The sequence below is a fragment of the Meles meles genome, chromosome 6 (assembly GCF_922984935.1).
Source record: "Meles meles chromosome 6, mMelMel3.1 paternal haplotype, whole genome shotgun sequence".
NCBI lineage: Eukaryota > Metazoa > Chordata > Mammalia > Carnivora > Mustelidae > Meles > Meles meles.
In genome coordinates this window covers 15,074,296-15,095,535 of record NC_060071.1, presented here as the reverse complement: position 1 = coordinate 15,095,535, position 21,240 = coordinate 15,074,296, and the positions used below count along the sequence as shown (strand labels likewise).

At 43.7% G+C, this 21,240-nt stretch overlaps 1 long non-coding RNA gene across 3 annotated transcripts in view; it reads right to left on the bottom strand.

The window, feature by feature from the left end:
• Positions 1–21,240, bottom strand: part of LOC123944922 — a 39,509-nt gene that overhangs the window by 5,039 nt on the left and 13,230 nt on the right. For 2 of the 3 annotated variants that reach the window (XR_006818867.1, XR_006818865.1), the window contains exon 2: positions 6,660–6,807. This is a non-coding gene — a long non-coding RNA (uncharacterized LOC123944922). Of the gene's footprint in view, positions 1–6,659; positions 6,808–9,728; positions 10,154–21,240 lie in introns of those variants that run through there. The other variant, XR_006818866.1, reaches the window with a different exon arrangement.

Here is a 21,240-nt window from a genome sequence, read left to right as displayed (position 1 = left end):
TGGGGTTGTGAGCTCGAGCCCTACATTGTGTGTGGAGATTACTTAAAAATAAAATCTTTTCGGGTGTCTGGGTGGTTCTGTCAGTTAGGCATCTGCCTTTGGCTCAGGTCATGATGCCAGGGTCTTGGGATCAAATCCTGGGTCAGGCTCCCTGCTCAGCAGGGAGTCTGCTTATTCCTCTGTCCCTCCCCCCACCTCATGAATGCACAAGTGAGCTGTCTCTCAAAAATAAATAAATAAAATTTTAAAAAATAAAAAATAAAATAAAATAATAAAACTAAATTAAAACAAAACAAAACAGAGCAAAACACCAGACTCTGGCATTCTAATTCAAGGACTTCAGAGAGAGACGCTAAAAAAGATATTTCAGGCGAGGTTGGAGCCTGCATTTTTGTTTGGACACAAAAGAATTTCACACAATCTATGAAAAAGTGAAATTGTGAGCGGCACCTGGGTGGCTCAGTCATTAAGTGTCTGCCTTTGGCTCAGGTCATGACCCAGGGGTCCAGGGATCGAGCCCCTCATCGGGCTCTGTGGGAAGCCTGTTTCTCCCTTTCCCACCCACCCTGCTTCTACTCCTTCTCTCGCTGTGTTTATCTCTGTCAAATAAATAAATAAAATCTTTTTTTTAAGAAAAAGGGGGGGGGGGAATTGTGCTTTACAAAAATACAAAACAAAATCCTGGATGAGTCATCGTAAAACCTAGTCTTTGAATTTCAATAGTGCAGTGCTGAAAGGGCATCATTGTCCCCTCCTGAAAACCAGGAAGTATTACCTACTTTAAGGGACAAGAACCTACCTAGTGTTATTACCTGCGTTAAAGAAAAAGCAAACACAAAGATAAGAGGCATCTGGAAGTTTTCCCATGATAAACCACCACAATTTGAAATAGTTATTATAATCTGAACTTAAAGACATCTTTGTTTTTCTAAGTGTATTTTATTAAAACATCATCCTGACTAAAGACTAAAAAAGGTGGAAGTCTAGGGGTGCCTGGGTGGCTCAGTTGGTTAAAGCCTATGCCTTCGACCCCGGTCATGACAAATACCATATCATTTCAGAAGTGGAATTTAAAAAACAAATGAAAAAAAGAAAAAAAGAGATAAAACGCCAAAAAACAGACTCTCAACTATGGAGAACCACCTGATGGTTACCAGGGAAAGGTGGGTGTGGATGGGGGGAAAGAGGGTATGGGGATTAAAGAACACACTTATCATGACCCCAGGGTCCTGGGATCGAGCCCCGCATCGGGCTCTCTGCCCTGCTGGGAGCTTTCTTCCTCCCCTCTCTCTGCCTGCTTCTCTGCCTGCTTGTGATCTCTGTCACATAAATAAATAAAATATTTAAAAAAAAAAAAGGTGGAAGTCTGTATCTCCATGTCAACGTCAGAGAAGTTTTCTATCACTGGCCATGACAGGGTGCTGGAAGCTCTACAAGGCATTCCTAAGTCGGCTCATTGGACACCTCATTGCTGCAAGCGTTCATTGTGGAGGGGAAAATCTCTGGAGGTGGGGTGCTGGCCCTGCCTCTCATCCACAGGATTACCTTCAGAAAACCACTTCGTTCGTTCCCCTTGTCTTGAGATCTGCATCGGGAGAACAGGTAGAACGATATAGCCTCCTCCACAGGGTTGTTGTAAATTATATCAATATCAAGTGAGAAGAAAAAAGAAACAAACAAAACAACTTCCTGGTACATAATAAGTGCTTAGAAGTTGTTATTTTCCTTCAATCCCCAGAAAGCCTGGGTTTTAAGGGAAGTTCTATTTCCCCTGGAAGAGAGAGAGGAGCAGTGGAGGTCATTTCCTGTCTTGTGGATTTGGGGGTGAGAGTGACACGTTTCCATGGTTACACTCCCTCCCCCTTCCGCTCCCACCCTTTCCTCTGCCCCATCTCCTGCCACATTTCTCCTTGAATTCTGCTCTCTGCCACCAGCTATGTGTTCTTCCTCCCCCACCCCGCCACCCCACCTCCTTCTGTCTGCTCGCCCCCACCAAACTCCAATCTGGCTCATTCACACTCATCTATCACCCTCTGCTCAGATGGTCCTCACTCCCCAGATCTGAATTAGGTACTCCTCATACCATGCTCCCATCACCACTCCTCACTCTCCATTTACTCTCTGTACCCACCATTAGACTGCAAACTCCACTAGGCAGGGATTGGGTTTTGTTGCCCTCACTACTGCTCCCCGCCACTGGGCTCCACTTCTGACATACTGTTCCAAGTCCCAAATGGCTAAGAGAGGCCACCAAGATCCACAGGAAGCCTGCCCCTCCGCAGAACCGTGCTTTCTGTTTTTCATTTGTCTTTACTCGACCAAATCATGTGTTGATGAGGGTCTGCTTAAATGAAATGGCTGTACTGACTATGAGATTCAGATCCGACGTGCCAGAAGAACCAATATCTGGGTTGTGTGAAACTAAGTGGTTTATTTTTTTATAAAACTAATATTGGGGGGGAGTGCCTGGTGGCTTAGTCTGAGAAGCATGCGACTCTTGATCTTGGGGGTCATGAGTTTGAGCCCCACAGGGTGTGTAGAGATTACTTAAAAATAATAAAAAATTTTTTAAAATACTGGAAAATCTGTAAAGCAGTCCGAATTGGAAAGGCTCAAAACAGAGTTAAATGCTCATGAATTTGCAGCCTTCTTTGGGGCTCAGTGTAAGAAGAAAGACTCAAATGGCTGTTGTTGTTTTTACATAAGTCTAAACTTAACTGTTCAATCATATTGCAGAGTTCACATTTATCTGCTAGAATATGCAGAGTATTAACCTTATAATCTTTTTCTGTAAAGATTTTATTTATTTATTTGACAGAGAAAGAGAGACAATGAGTGCAGGGACACAAGCAGGGGGAGTTCGAGAGGGAAAGCAGGCTTCCTGCCAAGCAGGCAGCCCGATGTGGGAATCAATCCCAGGACCCCAGAATCATGACCTGAGCTGAAGGCAGACACTTAATGACTGAGCCACCCAGGCGCCCCTAACTTCATAATCTTTTAAGTACAGATAGCGTATACTTGGTTTTGTGGTGGGCAACTGGAATGAAAATAAAAAATAAATCAAGCAGTTAGAAGGCAAGTATAGACAGATCAGAGTGCAATGGTGTTTACAATTAATTGATCACAGCCAGTTACAGATTTCTTTGTTCTTTCCCCACTCCCACTACTTAACTTGAATAGAAGAAATAGAAGGATGAGAAGAGAAGAAGGAGGTGGAAGAGGAGGAGGGGGAGGAGGAGGGGGGAAGAGGAAGAGCAAGTAGAAGAAAGGGAAGATGACAAGGAAGAAGAGAAATATAGGAAAGTGAGGGAGTTCATCAAGCCGTTCATCCCCCCATTCCACCCATATCTGCAAGTTGCAATTAACAGAGACAGAGGCAGAAGCATAGAACACTACAGATGAATGATTCAGGTCCTTATTCTCTCTTTGTGATTGGGAGGTTAAAACTACCAAGATACGTGATGACAACTCTAACAATAACTAGCTTATTCAAGCTGGGGTCATATATGGAAACTCTGCTAAGCACTGTCCATGTATTAGGCCATTTAATAATCACAGGAATCCTATGAGGTTTGGAATAATTATAATGAAACAGCTGAGTAAGCGATGAAGAACTTTGCCCAAGGTCACACACACAACTAACAATCAGCAGAACCAGTCTTCAAACCATTGGTCATTTGATTCCAGAAATTTCTTATTAGCTTCTAGCCTACACTACTGCCCTCACCCCATTTCAGATACTGAGATGTAGTGGGGAAAAGTTGAGGTCTGGAATCTGAAGATTTGCATTAATTATCAGTTTGAGTAGGTCACTCCATCTCAGTTTCATCATCTATGGTATGAGAATAATTATATCCACCCCACCTGCCTTTCACAGCTCCTGTGACAATCCGGTGAAATAGTTTACATGCGAGAACTTAAGAAATAGGAATGTGCTATGCAACTATCAGCTGATAGGTTTTATTTACGAAGGTAGTCTGTTGATGGATTTGTAGGAATTTAGTTCGTGTTTACAGAATATTTTATGTGTGACAGTCAGAAATGAGTTCTACCCAAACCAGATATGACAATTGGATGAAAATGATGGACTTTGCCCACATAGATACATAGATGTGGTTTGAAAAAGGAAGTGTCTGTCCTATAGTCATGCACTCCAGGCTTGGGAAAATAGTAACTGTCCCCTACAGAAGAGTAGACATCAAAGACAAGGTTCCTCTTCTGAACACAGTTGTGTTGGGACCAGCACTGTTTACAGATTAAGCACAGGAAAATCCATTTGAATAACAGGGGTTTCCTGGGAATTAAAAAATGATCTCATCTAAAGAACAGACCAGCATTTCCATATTTATTTCCTTGGAGAAGACTGATCGCTTATAAGACTTCAAAATTTTGTTTTATAACCTATACATCTTCCCCCCAATATCTTTTTCCATAGGAAATGAAAATGCAAAAGACGTTATCCACTTCTATTACATTTCTGGGGAAATGTAGTGTTAAAGAGAAGAAGGTAATTTGAGGCCCAAATTCATCCATCAGATTTTCCACCTATCCTTCGCATCGTACTCTTGTTGCTTTTCACATAAAATAATACCCTTGACTACAATAATTTATTTTCTCATACTCAGGCATATCGTTGAGCACCCGAATAGATACGTAGTTCTCTGTTCAACATCCATTCCCTCTTCAGTAATAGTGTCTCTCCTTTCCTCAAAGATACCACCCTCTTTCTCTGTTCTCAGTCGTGAAGATTTCACTGGGGCTGACGCCACCTATGGTTTCCTTTGGTTGACTGGTGACCTACCCTGACCAATCAAAGTAATGGTGTTTTCTGTTTGTTTGTTTGTTTGTTTGTCTGTTGAAGGGACCTAATCAAGACTCTGGGCATTAATCCTGGAATGTTTGGTGCCACTACTGAGAAAGAAGCTAAACTTGGAAGATATCATCTTTGAGATGCTGGTAGTCATCGTTGCTGCCAATTGAAGAGAACTTACTTAAGGCCAACACAAAGAAAAGTAGAGCCAAAAGATAGATAGATGATAGATAGATAGATAGATAGATAGATAGATAGATAGATAGATGATAGATAGATTGATAGATGATAGATAGATAGATAGATAGATAGATAGATGATAGATAGATAGATAGATATTTCCTAAGGGCATCACTGGAGTACTTATCTCCCCCTTGTTCTTTTCCATTATGTGAGCTACTACATTCTCTTCTTGATTAAGCCACGTTCTAGTGAGGTTCTCTTACTTGCCGCGGAAAGTAACCTCACTAGCCCAGTGAGATTTATCAGTTCTGCAACGTTTCTGCGAATTACATGTTTTGTCTGCCAGGACTCTGATTACCTCTCAGAAATAGGAAGGAGAGATCCAAAGAGAATTTGTGGAGCTGAGATTTACTCCTTCTGTTTCATTTTCTCTCTCTGTTCTTGATTATTCCAGAGTGTTGAGTGACAGTAACAGCAAACAGGCTATTATACAGCACAGGCACAATGACAGGTACTCTTTTAACCCCATGTTTTTGGTATAATTATTACCCTCACTGTAACAATTAAGGAAACCAAAAAGAATTCCTTTCAGTGTTGCAAAAGACATCCAAGTCCTTGCAATGGAAGTTTAGCCTCAATGTAACACCTACCAGATATTAACAGGTGCTGTATCTGTACCAACATAAGAATCTATAAAAGTTAGAGTTAAGAGTCTAAGAGTCTAACTTTTAAGTTAGACTTTGGTTAAGAGTCAATTATGCTCCTCATTCTGTCACTGGAAAGCTACTGAAATTTGGAGAACGTCACCTAATCATTCTTTCATGCCAGAAAATCCAGAATGCTAGAAAATAGGAAGGGGGAAAAAACCTAGCTTGTCCTGCAGCATTGATCTTAAAAATCAAAGCCTTGGATTGTAGTCCCATTAATTCACTGTGTGAGCTTGAGCATATCATGCCATTTCCCTGGGCATCTATAAAACCAAGTCAGTGATTCAACCTGCTTATCTCTGGTATGTTATGTGTGAAGCAAACAAGAAAAGATATTTAAAAGTGATTTGTAAAATTGAAATACAATTCTTGGTACATGGAAGATACTATGACTACATCTAGTGTAAAAAATTTGCATTTGCCTGGTAAGAATATTTCCTTCGTCGTGGTACTAAGGGATATGACTTAGAAATTCCCCAAGCCACAACCAGAAAATAAGCCTTGGCTGGGTGAATAGGAAAAAGAGAGAAAGAGAAGAAAAGAGAAAAGGAAAGGAAGGAAAGGAAGAAGGAGGAGAAAAGAAGAAGTTAAGAACACAGTAAAGTCATAATTCTTCAGTCATACTTGGTGATTTTTCTAGCTTATGCTATAGCTTGGCAACATTTTTATGCCATCAGCTTCCATACAGAAAAGAGTTAACTACTATAAAAATAGTAGTTTTTGATACCTGGTATCAAAAAAAAGCTGAGTATTGGTACTGACTCTGCCATTACCTTATTTTGTGACCTAGGACACAGGTATCCCTAGATCTCACAGACTGAATTATATAATGTGATGGGCATCACTGGGGTGCTTTCCTCTCACTTCCAGGTACATGAAAGACTATATTCATCAGACTCTGCAATAATGCCTGGCCAGGTGACTAATTCTTGCCAACGGTATATGAGCAGAAGACTTACATGTCTCTTCTGGGCAGGAGACATGCCAATACTCTTTTCCTTTGCTAGAGCCAGAGAGGATGCCATGAATTCAGTTGTAGGTGGTAGAGCCTCCATCATCGGCCCCTTGGGTGGGTATCTGGAACAGAGTCCTCTTGCCAAGTTGCAACTGGTATGAAGAGTGAACAAGAAATAAACCTTTGTCCTGTGAAACAGCAATTAGTGCTAATTTGTTATAGCAGAATAACTAGCTTATCCTGAACAATAAAATAATTTTGTCTTTTTTTTGTCTCCACTCTCACTTGCTACACTTGCTTTGCATATATGTTTCTTATGTTGAAATAATGGGTTAAAGCAAAAAAAAGCTATGAACCCCATAGATCTGCTAGGATATTTTCATTTATAATTATAGGAAGAGATGGGGATAAGGAGAATCCATGGAGTTTCTTTGCCCTCTGAAGAGGGCATTCTAAAGATTTCCTTGAGTGCGTCTTTCAATTTCTCCCACCAGGACTTAAAGAAAAAAAAAGGAAAGAAAGAAAGAAACACTAAACTAAAAGCGGTGGTTATCTTACTAATGGATATCAAACTTGAAAGACACATGTTAATGTAAATGTGTAGAGAATAGACACATTAGATTTACCGTAATTAGGTATTACCTTTAATGTATTAGTCATATTTATTTGCACATGTGGCCCAAGAAACTTGCATAGTAAGGACATTTTTAATAATTCTAATAAATGTCATCATATCCCTGGCTGTGCTCATTATATCTTTGCTCTCAAAGCCAAGAAGTTTGTTCAAACTGGTTAGTGTATGGTGAATTTTATGTATTCATGTTTTGCCAAAAGGTCAGAAGATGCACTCAAGGAAAATATAAAAAGACTGAGAATAACAGTATACTTGGAGCAAGGAAGCAAGTCAAATAAGAAGGATATTTTGTCCATGTTACCTGAAGACTTATATGCTTTTTATCAACATTCATAGAAGCCCTAGACTTCTACCTAACATATAAAATACAGCTGGATCCATCCTAAAACACAAACTCGTTTGCTTGGCAAAATTCAGTGTGCCTTTACAACAGAAGCACACAACATGAGTAAGTAAAAGTCAGAAAAGGAAGGAAGCAAAGTGATTCCAGACCTACTCCTGGCTTTATTCTCCCCTACTTCATCATGCATCGTAGGTAGGTAGAAGGGGAAGAGGAAGGAGAAAATTAGGTACATTACAGGAGTGGATGAGAGTAGAAGAAGAAACTGGCAAAGTGAGTAAGGTGAACATGATAAAGAAAAAAGAGAAGAGAATATGCATGGAGTCTCATACAATTTCAAGCATGGTCAAGTCAAGGTGAAGCAACCTAGTGATGAGCAAGAGAACCACTTTTTGACTTGACTCCCTCACTTAATAGCTTTGAAATCTTTTGGTGGAGACACTCCTGCAATGACCTGTAGAGCTCAAGCCTCAGAACTGCAACTTAAATATATGGAGGACCCACCATTGAGGTCGCTTTGAGTGGTGCAAGAGAAGCTTCCAGATGCATTAAGAGAGACCAGTCAAAAGGCAGAACCAAAGCTGGAGGGAAGGCCATGTAGAGCTGAGAGGACAGTAGCTTAAAGATTCAGCGTCTTCTCCAGAGTCCAGTCCTATAGACTGTTAACATATCCCATCTCACCAGGCTCCTCTTGGGGTAGCAGAGAAGTCCAATGCTTTAGTCACACTTCTTATCTCTAGCTTTTCAGACCATCCCACCATACCACTAAGAGCTAAAGACAGGGAGGCGCCCATGAACAGGAAAGTGGTCTAACAATGGAGGAAATAGAAAACATATCATAAAAAGTAGCTAACAATTTCTGAGGGATGTACTGCATGCCAGGTGGTAAGCTAAACCTTTTCACCTTGTCTTTTAAAAAATCCTAAATCATACTCTGTGTTTGCTTGATTGATAGACGAAGAAAATGAGGTTCCAAAGGATGAAGTGAGTTCTTTAATTTTCACAGTAGGTAAATAAACGAGGTGGGATTCTGAGCCAGATTACCCGACCCAAAGGCCAACTACAGTCACATATCACACCATCGAGAGGATGGGCGAGTCACATCCCTCTACAAGTTGCTCTCATTGATTGTTAAATGCCTTACATTATTCATATCCCTCAGTTTAGTGATTGGTCTCATCCTCACCCATGAATACCTTAAGTATATCAGTTTACAGATAGCTTCTGTCCTTCCACTCACCCTTCACTCATCCGGGTGAGTTGTGTCTACTTACCTAGCCCAAAACTCTGGGTTTTAACTTATATGAAAGCAAAGAGACTTGCAGAGAGCGCTTCAATAAATATTTCCTTATAAAAGCCTGGCAGATGTCCAAAATGGGCTCACAAGAATTTCATAGTTAAAGAACGGTTCAAATAGTAGCAGCAATAAATATTTGCAGAATGACTGAACTTTTAATAATTAAAGAGATCCTCCCTTGGAAACGCTCTTCCATGAAGCTATTTTAAAAAGAGGCTGTAAGATAAGGAAGGATATAAATTAAACTTTTCATTTATTCATTTTAATTCACACTCTCCACAAATATTTATTAGCCTCCTAGTCAGTCCCAGATACTGTGCAACTTACTTCTTAGGGACATACTCATTATCGATTGCTGTGTAACAAATTAACCCCAAACTTGGCAAGTTAAAACAGCAAACACTTATGATCTCACAGTTTCTGAGGGTCAGGAATTTGAGAAGAGCTTGGAGGGGTGCTTTTGGTTCACAGTCTCTCAGAAGGTTGTGGTCAAACTATTGGCCAGAGCAGAGGTCATCTTAAGACTTATGGAGGCTGGGGGCACCTGGGTGGCTCAGTGGGGTAAGCCTCTGCCTTTGGTTCAAGTTATGATCTGAGGGTCCTGGGATCGAGTCCCGTATCAGGCTCTCTGCTTCCGCCTACTTCCGCATCTCTCTCTGCCTGCCTCTCTCTCTGCCCGCCTTTCTGCCTACTTGTGATGTGTGTGTGTGTGTGTGTGTGTGTGTGTGTCAAATAAATAAATAAAATCTTAAAAAAAAAAAGACTTATGGAGGCTGAAGAATCTGGGTCCAAATTCACTCACCTAGGTGTTCCTTGCTGTTTGTTACCAAAGACTCCAGTTCCTTGCCATGTGGGACTTTCTGTAAGGCTTTCCAGAGCCAGAGATCCAAGAGAAAGCAAAAGAAAGAGCATATATCCAAAACCAAAGCCACAGTTGGCTTTTTATCACCTAGGCTCCACAGTCGTTCTATGTCACGTCTGAAAATCAGGCTCCACCTTTCAAAGAGAGAAACATCAGAGAATCCCGGGATATCATTTTAAAACCATGGAGGAGAGCTGATTGGAGAGGAAACTGATAAAATTCGCTTTAGGTACTCATCCATGTTCTGACTAACTACAATTACCCTGTGCTATTTTATAACTTAATTTTCTGTTCATAAATGATATAGGACTACGTGCTTGGGATGTGAAGGCAGACTAATTAGACATGGGTCCAGGGACTAAGCATCCTCTTCTTTCTCACTTTCTCTACAAGAGACCAAGAAAGCATCAGTTCCCCATTAGGACATTTGGTATCTTTGGCTGAGGGATGTCATTTTCCATTCAGTGTCAAGGGACAACACAGACCCAAAGTTCTTGTCGGGGTCCCCATAGTAGCTGGCTGAAAGAGTGGGGGAACACTCAAAATGACACAGAAAAGACTATCAAAAAAGATCATCAGGGAAGCTAGAAACTGCCACATAAATGTGTTTGCCAATGATTTTCAACGTTCCCATTCATTTAACTTTTAATGGTCTGTATTTTGACCTGTTGAACTGTTTAGCAGATTCAGATTTTCACCATTGTCCTTCACATCAAATAATGAATTCTGAAGCAGAATATCCATCTGTCAGTTTGGAGAATGCGGCATCTCGTCTCCACAATGAAATCAAGTTCCCCTCACCTTTCAACAGCCAAAGAACCACTTCATTGTCAGCAACGTGGAAAGCCACAAATCAATTAAACTTACCTTGCATTTATGAGTGCCCATGAATTGCACTTACAATGGTTTTGCAAAAAAAAAAAAAAAAAGGTGAGAGCACAGGGTTCTCCACAGAAGCACCGAAGTCAGGTCATGGCACATCGAGGGTCTGTGGCACCTGCCCTCTTTGCCCTGTCTGTGACTCAAGGGGACTTCCTCATTTATTCTCCTTGGGCCCACGAACGTATTCGCCTTGCAATATTCCTTGTCGCTTTATTCAAATCCAAGAAGAAAACCACACGCAGGTTTCTGAAGAGCCACATGTGGCTGTGAAAGCCTCAGGTTGGAACGCAGCCCCTGTAATCCCCTCACAGGGGTGGAGAGAAAGCAGCTCCGGAGAAGCTTCCAAATACAGCCCATGCCCCTGCGAGCGAAGTTTTGCATTTCCTTCTCTGCTTTAAAATCTCTATTGGCTGCACATCTGAGAAGGCTTAAGAATATAATTTATTCCATATAAAGTTCCTGGTAATTTATGCTCACTAAATTGGCAACATGGGAAGAATTTTTTCATTGAGTCCCATGGGAGATTATGAAAGGGCGTTTCGTACCATTTAAGGACAGTACGGGTAGTCACACTTCATGCAAAAGGAAATATATGAGCAGCCCAAGTTTCAAGTTAAAACAATCTTTGGCTTTTTCGTTTCTACATTTGTAATTTGAGGCTTGGGATAGCTGTCCCTTCACCCAAAATCCTTCTCTAGATCGCCGACATGGTGCCTTTTTTAAGGGCTTCTGCCTCAAACCTGGTAAATCCAAGAAAACCTTCTTTCTATAACTCACTCCACTTCCATATTTTTTTTTTTCAGTTTCACATTTACGCCAAGATAATAGCTCATGGCTCTGAAATGCTGGCTTTCCTGACAGGTAAATATTAACTATTTGCTCTCAGCTTTGCTTTTCTTAGGAAGAGACAGAATTTAGTATCAGCTCTCCCTTTGTTTTGTCCCTCAATGAAAAACAGATTGGATCTACGTGCACAAAGCCAAGCCTCTGGCTGCAAAGTAGAAAATGTGTTCCGTGATTTATATGAAAACTTCCGAACATTTAGATAGTCACTATTCAACGATTACTGAATTTTTCATTTTCTTTTTTTTTAAGATTTTATTTATTTTTATGGCAGAGAGAGAGATCACAAGTAGGCAGAGATGCAGGCAGAGAGAGAGGGGGAAGCAGGCTCCCCGCTGAGCAGAGAGCCCAATGCGGGGCTCGATCCCAGGACCCTGAGATCATGACCTGAGCTGAAGGCAAAGGCTTAACCCACTGAGCCATCCAAGTGCCCCTGAATTTTTTTCATTTTCTTCTCACTTTTTTGGGCAGCTAATAAAGAGCATCATGGGCTGAAGAATGTTATTTGTAATTATTCCATAACGATGTAGTAGCCCTTCTTTCCTTCCTTCCTTTTCCGGGAAATGCTTGAATTAGGAATATTGGATCAATACATTTGTTGTAATAATTAATTAGATTCTTAGGTGTAGGCATGTATGCATGAACATAATTCTTCAAAGTGGAAGAAGGTATTATATTGGCTTGCAATAGAGTCTCAAAAGTGAAGTCTCTACATTTGGTGGTCTCCACAGAGCCACTGGCAGGCAATCAGCCAAAAGTTGGATTTCCCATCTTTTGCATTTGTGCGTCCAATCCCATTGGAATCAATTGACATTGGCTTTCTGGAACATATTTTAATATTGCTAATAGGAAACTTTGATCTTTGCCCCTGGAGACCCACAGCCCTCAATGTTTTGTCTTTCTTTGAGTCATATGCTGGAGGCTGGATGATATTTTTATAGTATCTCAGATGTCTGGGTACCAAGACACAGGTCAGTATCCCTGAAATGATTACCAAGGCTAAAATGGCCTCAACTCAATGCAAACAAAAGCTATGAGCACCTTTACTGAGAATTCCTACCTCACCCAGGAGCAACGAACAACAGTAAACATAGTGTTCAAAAATGTGATCTCTTTCACGTGTGAATTCTTTTGCAATATGAATTCTAAGAAGAGAATTCACAAGAGAAACAAGGTGGTGGGAAGGACTTTTCTTTCTTTCTAAGGGAGAACGTATTTGGAAAAGAAGAATGAGAAGATGTCTTGCCACTAAACCAGTGGGAATTTGAAATTTCTCCAAGCCAAGGAGCCAATAGACTGGCTAAAACATAAGGTAGAATTCAAAGGGAGCTGATCATGTTTTGATCTCATTTTATGCTTTTCTTCATGCTTGCTTCCAAGATCTAATTGGTGACTATGTTAGAGAATGTTAATACAGAACAGCGGTATAAAAAAGAAGGGCATTAAAACATCTTAGATGAATCTGTCTTCCTACATAGATCTCGCCCTTTCCCTGGGCAAATGGCCATAAGGTAGTGACTTTTAAGAATCCTAATCATTGCCATTCCTTAGGTCACACAAAGCTATATGAAAGCCATAGGAAGAACAAGATGTCTTCTTAACCACACGTTAGTCCAGCTGAGAAAGTATCTTGGCCAGTGTACAGACTGTACATAGAATGACAGATAACAACCGCAATAAATTAAGTTTTGGTCACATGACACTTTACTATTGCTCTGAGCCTTAAAAAGACCAGCATAGAGAGTACGGCCGAGGCTTCCTGTCATGCTGAGGAGTAACTAAAGCAACACGCTGGACACGAATTTGAAGCCTCTAGCACAGTGGTTTTCAAACTTGTGGCTCTCAAGTTTCTTGGAGCTGACCGTCCAAGGTCAAGGCAGAGGACACAATTTAATATCTCTTGTGCTTTTGCCCTTCACTTCAACAAGCTAGTCCCACTGTAAACAAAAACCAGTGTTATAAGAACTAGTTTTAATAGTGATTACTTTGTATAATCACAATGAAAAACCCAAAATGATCGGAGCAACCCATCTGTCTCGGTCAGAAGGGCAAATGACTCTTGATCTCAGGGTCCTGAGTCCAAGCCCCACACTGGGTGTGGATTACTTAAATAAAACTTTTTAAATTAAAAACTTCATATGCTCCAACTACCATGAACACCAAAGAAAAACCAATATCCTTAAACTCACATCTCTCCTTCATTCAGAAGGTATTGGGCTCTTACCCTGTGCCTGATACTGTGCCAGGGGCTGAGGACATAAGTGAATCAGCTAAACTCCCAGCCTCTAAGGGGCTTCCAGCCCCAAGGGAGAGAGAGACACATAAAACTAACCAAAACAGCATGTTTCATCTGTTCTGATAGAAACACAGGCACCCAGGAGGAAGTCAATGACACCAGGACTTTTTGGCGTACTTGCAAAGTTAGGATTACGTTCTGGCAGGATTTTTTTGTCCTCTGCAATGCTTAGTGTTCTAATCTTCTTTGATATTTCCACCACATTTTCTACTTTTCTGGGCCCTTCTCTCTGTCTTAAACCTTCAGTAAAATTCTCAGGACCCAAGTGGCTGAGTTTATTCACTCTAGAAGGAGGTCTCAACGTGGCTCGTTGGTTGGCTTGAAAAGAAACTCCATCCTCTGGGAAACAATTTCATCCACTCCTCCCTGCCATGAACAAGACAGGGAGGCGGAAGATACGCTAACTGTGTGAGAAACCTACAGCTTCTTCATGCCCACGCCAGGAAGCCAGGGAGCAATGACCTTGACTGTCCCTCAGAGAAAGCAGAACCTGTGCTCCCTTCCATGGCGTTCCTATTTCTCTCCTTTGTTCCCACCCCGGCTCTGCCTCACCTGCCCCATCTGCTGAGTCTCAGGTCAGGTCACCCCCATGACGAAGTCTTTCCCAGCAGTTTTCCGTGGCTGGAGAGACCACGCTCTCTTTCAAGCTTCCACAACTCTTTGTATAAGTTGTCTGAGTGGATTAGGTCACAGTTTCTTGCCTGTCCCCCACAAACTTGAAAACGTCTTGAGGTCAGGGCCCATGACTTGCTAGTCTTTGGGTCTACAATTGCCTTGCACTAGGCTTGAACATCTTACCTACTTGGTAGGTGGGTGTTAAATAAATGTATGTATATACATATATATATGTGTATGTGTATGTATGTATATGTATGTGTGTGTGTGTGTGTGTGTGTGTGTGTGTGTGTGTGTATGTGTATGAGAAAGATTCCTGGAAGAGCAGGAAAATAACCATTCCTCCCCTTTCTACTAGGTTCTGTGTTCTCCATGTTACACCCATGCCTCTCCCACACTTCTACTTCCTCCCAGGACCCACTTGCCAAGCCAGGGAGAGCTCTAAATGCAGTATATAGGCCTGGGGAATAAGCAGGTAGGCCCAGCCTATCTTGCCTCTCAGCCTTCCCCAAGGACTGGCTGACCCAAGCTAACTTAACCTCCCTCCAGACCAGGAACCCACTCAGATGGTTCCTTCCCACAAAATCAAGATTTGAATACTATCTGTCAGCCCGCTCTTTTGAACCATCATAATGTCTAACTAGGTACATTGATTCTACAGTGGGCCCCCAAATATTAACGATATGCCCAGCCTTTTGGAGACGCCTTAGTCTCATGGAGATGTAACTTACAGCTCGCACCAGGTAGCTAAATTTTTCCATCCGAATCACCAGGTAGTTTTGCTCTGGTCTCTCCCTTCCGTTTGGCTAAATGTGTACTGTTAGTGGGCTCCCACTGCCCCATGGATCTGACAAAGAGGATATGGGGAAAGAGCTGGGGTTGTCCTACCTCTGTGAACCAAGGCAGGCACGTCAATTTGAGTCAGTGGGCTCTGGTAGAAGGACCCCTGCACCAGTTACCCCAGGGGACAAGGCTTTGGCTCCTTAGCATCTGAGCATCAAAGAAGTCCTGCCCCTCAAGGGGCATGGGTTGCATGTCCAGTCACAACCCGCCTGTAAGAAACAGGCAAAGACTTCTCTCACTGATGAGAAAATGATCCCAAGCAGTCAGTAAAACAAAAACCCAAAACAAAAGCAAAAAACAAAAAGCCAGCCAACCTCCTGAAAGTTTGTAGAGACCTACACATGGGTCATTGCACCGAAGACAGGGAAAAACATGCGGATCTCCAAGGAAGTCATAATTTTGAAGACAATCATGAAATGGAATATTGAAACAACTGAGTGAAGGAGGAATACAGTTATCTTCACGCTCTCCACTCTTCGAACCAGCCCTCCCCCCAAAAGAAGAGATCCTGAAGTCCAGACATGCTTCTGCACATAGCCAAAATGGACAGCTTTGTGATACTGATTTCATTACCATAAACTATGGTGCAACAGTCTGGGTTCTAACCTTGTTTGTCACTGACTAGCTGTGTATGACCTTGGGCATATTACGTAACCTCTCTGAGCCTTGGGGCCCACATCTATCACATGGGGATAAAATAACTAATGGCATCCTATGCTTGTTGCCAGAGTCAAGTTAAATGACATAGAGAGGGATGCCTGGGGTGGTTCAGTCAGTTGAACAGCCAGGTCTTGGTTTGGGCTCAGGTCGTGATCTCAGGGTAGAGCCATGCAGGGCATGGAACCTACTGAAGATTCTCCCTCTCCCTCGCCGTCTGCCCCTCCCCCAATGCCGGCACTCTAAATAAATATATAAGTGACATAAATAAGTGAAGTGAGAGCCTGCCTGGATCCCACAGCTGAGGGGTTCTTCAGCTAAAAGTCAGAAACTGATGCCACAGATCTAGCATTAGAAGTATAGGATACAGACGGCATTATCCCCATAGCGCCTACTGGTTTCCACTTGCTGTGCGTAGGTCTACGTGCTTATCATCAGGACAACCACCATAGGTTTCATTTGTGATTTGCTTGCTTGCTTTTATTATATATTATTTACTTAACGATATGTAACATATACGTTTATGTATTTATTTAAAGCAATACATCTTTAAATACATTTATTTTATTTATTTTTTAAAGATTTTAGTGGTGCCTGGGTGGCTCAGTGGGTTAAGCCTCTGCCTTTGGCTCAGGTCGTGATCCCAGGGTCCTGGGATCGAGTCCCACATCAGGCTCTCTGCTCCCCCCACCCCCTGTCTGCCTCTCTGCCTACTTGTGATCTCTCTCTGTTAAATAAATAAAATCTTTTAAAAAATTATTTATTTATTTGACAGGGACTGTCAAATACATATTTAGAGAGACTATATATTATTTAGAGAGACTAAAAATATATCGTTATAGAGAATAATGGGGGGGGTCTAAGGAGAGTATTTTCTTAAATTCACTCAACATGGACTTGCTTAGTTAAGAAACCACCCTCACGAGAACCTTGAAGAAGGAAAAAACTTAAAAAGTAAAGAAAAATGGTTTGGTCAAATACTACACACCCCAATTTGGTAGGATCATTAATGACTTTCTGTCATGGCTACTAAATAAGTCGGTGAAGTAGATTAAAAAGAAAAAGTGGGGGGCGCCTGGGTGGCTCAGTGGGTTAAAGCCTCTGCCTTCGGCTCAGATCATGATCTCAGGGTCCTGGGATCGAGCCCCACATCGGGCTCTCCACTCCGCGGGGAGCCTGCTTCCTCCTCTCTCTCTGCCTGCCTCTCTGCCTAGTTGTGATTTCTCTCTGTCAAATAAATAAAATATTAAAAAGAAAAAAGAAAAAGTGGGAAGATGTCCTCCTTGCTACCTGTCCTTCCACTAGCACCTGCAGACAGGTCCTTCTGAGGACATAAATGGCCAGCTCTCTGTTCCACCCTAAGAACATTCTTCTGGGGTTCCAAGAGGAAACAGGACTTTTGGGTAAAGGGGAAGTTCTTGTATTTACATCAGTGTCTCCCCACTCCCCTCACAAGAAGGAGCATATTGGAGTGACTGAAATATAACTGCTTCTTTTGGTGCCACAAATTACATTGTTTACCGTGCACTAAACTGTGTCCATCTCCCAGAATAAATATGCCCAAATGTGTTGCAGGGGCTTTCTTTTCATTTCCCCTCTTTCCACCCTCCCCTCATTGCTTTATATACAAAAGCAAGTGCTCTTTTAATGGGACCTCAAAAAGGAATTGTTATCTCCTACCTTGTTTTCAGACACATGACACTAAGCCCCTCTGGTTCATCCCCCCAAAATAAGGAAAGTGCAAGGTCATGACTCTGCACCCTAGAAGCAGCAGGCTGTGCTAGGGAGGGGATTCAAGGACCTGGCTGCCTATTACTCTCAGCTGAGGGGTTCAGGCATTGAGGCTTCTCCCTGGCTCTCTGCAGGCGGGAGCAGATTTCCAGGGAAGGGCACTGCTCTGTCCCATAGAGAGGTTCCATTTCGCTCTCCAAGTGAGCCGATTTCTCTCTTGAGTCCAGGCTGGGAGAGAAGCGGGCTTCCAGTAAAGTCTGCTTGGCTCCATCGAGGCTTGGCTTATTGCTAGCTGGCTAAACTTGGTCAGGGCTCTCAACCTCTCTGAAGCTCAGTTTCCCCAGCAGGAAAAGAAAAAAAAAAAAAGGAAACTATAGTAGTACCTGTGTCTTAGGGGTATGTGAGGATGTAAAGAGATAACCACAGGTAAGGGACTTGGCCATGTACAGGGATCAGTGATGCATTTCTGTCCCCTTATTTCTATTCTTCTCCATGCTTTTTCTGAAAGAATCTTTCTAGTGGTTTGACAAGCAACTTTGGTTAACACTGAAGGTCAATGCCAGGTGAAAATCACTGCTGGGCAAAGTTTAGAGATGGGAGAGGAGTCAAAACGGCGTATAGATTTCATCAGGACTGGGCAGTGGACAAGGGCAGTGGGTGCAGATGGACCTGAGCAGTGAGTCTGAGTGGGGGCACGTATCACAAGCCCAGCTTTGCCTGCAGTCCTGGGTGAGAAGGGTCTTTTGTCAACTAGACCCACCTAGGTCTTGCTAGTGATCCACGCTGAGAAGAACAAGGTTTTGCCCTTGACTTCTTAACGTGCTCTGAAGCTGTTCCTCCCTTGGATGTCTCCTCAAGCTCAAGACCATGCAGATGCAGAGCGAGACAAGGGGGTGGGATCGCGGGGGGGGGGGGGGGTGTGCTGTTGGTGTGGGGCACAAAGCCAAGAACCCACTGTTCCAAGCGGAGAAAACAGGGTCCAATGAGGGCCAGGTCCTACTTTTCTTCTGTCCTTAGGTAAGCCTTGAAGTCATCTACCCCCAGCACGGCCAAGGTCTCCCCATCAAAGCCACTTTCCCGATTTTTGCATATTACCGAGTTCCCCAATGCCACTCCCACCTGCTCGCTGCTGCGGAAGACCACGAGGACCAGGAGCAGGGAATACTGTACACCTCATCTGACCACGCAGGAAAAGGAAAGAACTTGGTTTCGCAGAAAAGCAGGCTGTGGCGTTGTTGGGAGGAGAAGAGGGGATACGCAACCAGCTCTCAGGCCCACAGAGCGCATGCGCATTCACCTTGCTGGCTGTCTCCAAAAGCAACCGACTTTTTGGTTCCGAAGACAGGTTAGGTCTAGCAATCCCCGGAGCAGGCTGAAGATCTCTCAGAAAAAGAAAAGTTCAATTGGAGTCACATTGATTGATGAGTATGGTAGATGCCAAGCTCCCCCTCTGCACGTCCTCTAACTTGCCTGCCCCAACCCCAGGCGCGCCGCCGGAACACACACATGGGTTAGGTGAGTCCCAGACAAAGGCCATAAGGCTTTCCCACCTGGCTGCAGAGCGCCAGCCACGGTGGTTTCTCCTCCATGAAAGGCTTTGCTCCTCCTTGCCAGTTCTGCCTCTGGTCTCAGCCTCAGCCTCCCCTGGACAGTTCTTTGGAGCCTAACTCATTTCTGCCCCTCATTGCCGCGGATGGACAGGGGGGCCTGTCCTGGCGAACATCTTAGCCTTCTCTGGCTGACCTGCGAAGGCGAGGAGATCCTCACTGGGGGAGGGATGTGTGGGGGGGGTGTTGTCGTATGATTCTAAATTTTGCTCTTTGAGCCTAGAAAGCTGTGTGCAGCCCACAAGAGGGACCAGTGTAGAGTGAGTGGTTCCCGAGAAGAGGGCTGGTCTTGTGGTCACAGCGAGGACACTGCTGAGCGATGAGAGATGCGCCCAAGGGTGAGAGGGATGAAGGAAGGTTTCACAGGCCCAAGAAGGGTCAGAGGCTGCGGAGAGACGGAGATGATGAAATCTTGCTGGCTCCAACGTCCCGTCCCCACCTGCCGGGCAGAAATCCGAGGCCAGGAAGGTTGATCAGAGTCTGAGAGGGGTGGGGCAGGGAGCACCGAGGGAGTGTTTCAGCATCAGGCCCCAACCTTTAACTCCTAGCCCAGGGGCAGGAAACTTTCCTACCTCCTCCGGGTGATTTGCTCTTCGGAGAAGCCAGGCCAAGGCTGGGGGGAGGAGGACCGGGAGGCAGCACTGCCCAACCACCTGGAGCTGCATCAGGGAGCGCTGAGAATTCACATCCAAGGCAACAGGGAGGGCAAAGGCCTTGGTAGCTTGGAGTTCACTCCCGACCGCATATTGACTTTCCCAGCTTCTGCAACTCCAGGTCCTAACCTCATCCCTTATTCAGTCCCGGCTTCAAGTTCCAGCCTACTCGGGGTGCCTGGCTGGGTTAGGCATGTCCGCTGCCCCAGATGGATTCGCCAGGGGCCAGGTTCCTCCAGCTCCGCCCAGGGCTATGCCCCCAAGTCCCGGCGTGCCTGGTGGGAGGCTGGCAACTGCAGGAAGAGGACAGGCAGTCGCAGACCAAGCACACAACTTTTTTTGAAACGCTTTGCTGCGCCCCTGAAAGGTGTTATAACAGCAATTCAATTACAGTAAATGGCGCACATCGTCCTCGCAGCTGGAAAGTCGGTAACTAACTGTGACCGACCAGTGCAAAGGAATGCGGCTAAACGCACATTACTTTTTTTTTTTTTATTCCCCGCTCCTCCTACAAAGTCCACCTCTTTCCGTCTTTTCTTCTCTCTCTATTAATTGTAGCTGGACCTCAGGTTAATTAACTCCAAAGAGCTTAGTCTATCTGGACAGAAACACACTGAGAAATTGGCACGAGATCCTAAAAACTGGACGTGGCATCAGAAAGATCGCCCGAAGTTCCTCGATCTGCCTTCCACCGCTCTAGCTGTTGCCTCCAAGGAACAGAGTTTTAGTCCCTAGTGGCAAAGCCCGCTCGGGAGTGCGGCCACCTGGGCGTGCATGGGTACATGGCTGGACTTAGGTCAGGGAACCTCCTACCAGGAGATGGTGCCCACTAAATCACATGGCATCAACGTCTGCAGGTACCCAAGGAAAGGTCGGGTCTGATCCTAGGGCTCCACACTTGGAGTTCATTGCAGACACACTGGCCATTCCATGGCACGTGAATTTCAGGCTAAACTTTAAGTAGAGTTCCATGAAATTAACAATATCCACAAAAATGAGTCAAGGTGTTGAGGGGTGGGGTGGGCAGGAGGCGGGAAAGAACTGCATGCTTTCCAGGGTGGTGGTAAATCATTACTATTCTCCATATGTTAAAATCTGGAGGGAGGGACAGAGCGGGGGAGAACACGTCAGGAGTCAGCTTAGGCAGCCATTTAAATAAAGGTAAAATTAATATTGGCTCCCTTGAAGTTAGAAAGTAAGATGGCTTAAAAGCTCATTTTATTTATGTCCTATTGAACGGAAAGAAACGCGTTGCCTCTCCTGGTGTTTTAGTTTCACGATATTCTTTAAAACATCATTTTAGGAAAGGCCAAGGTGGCAACGTG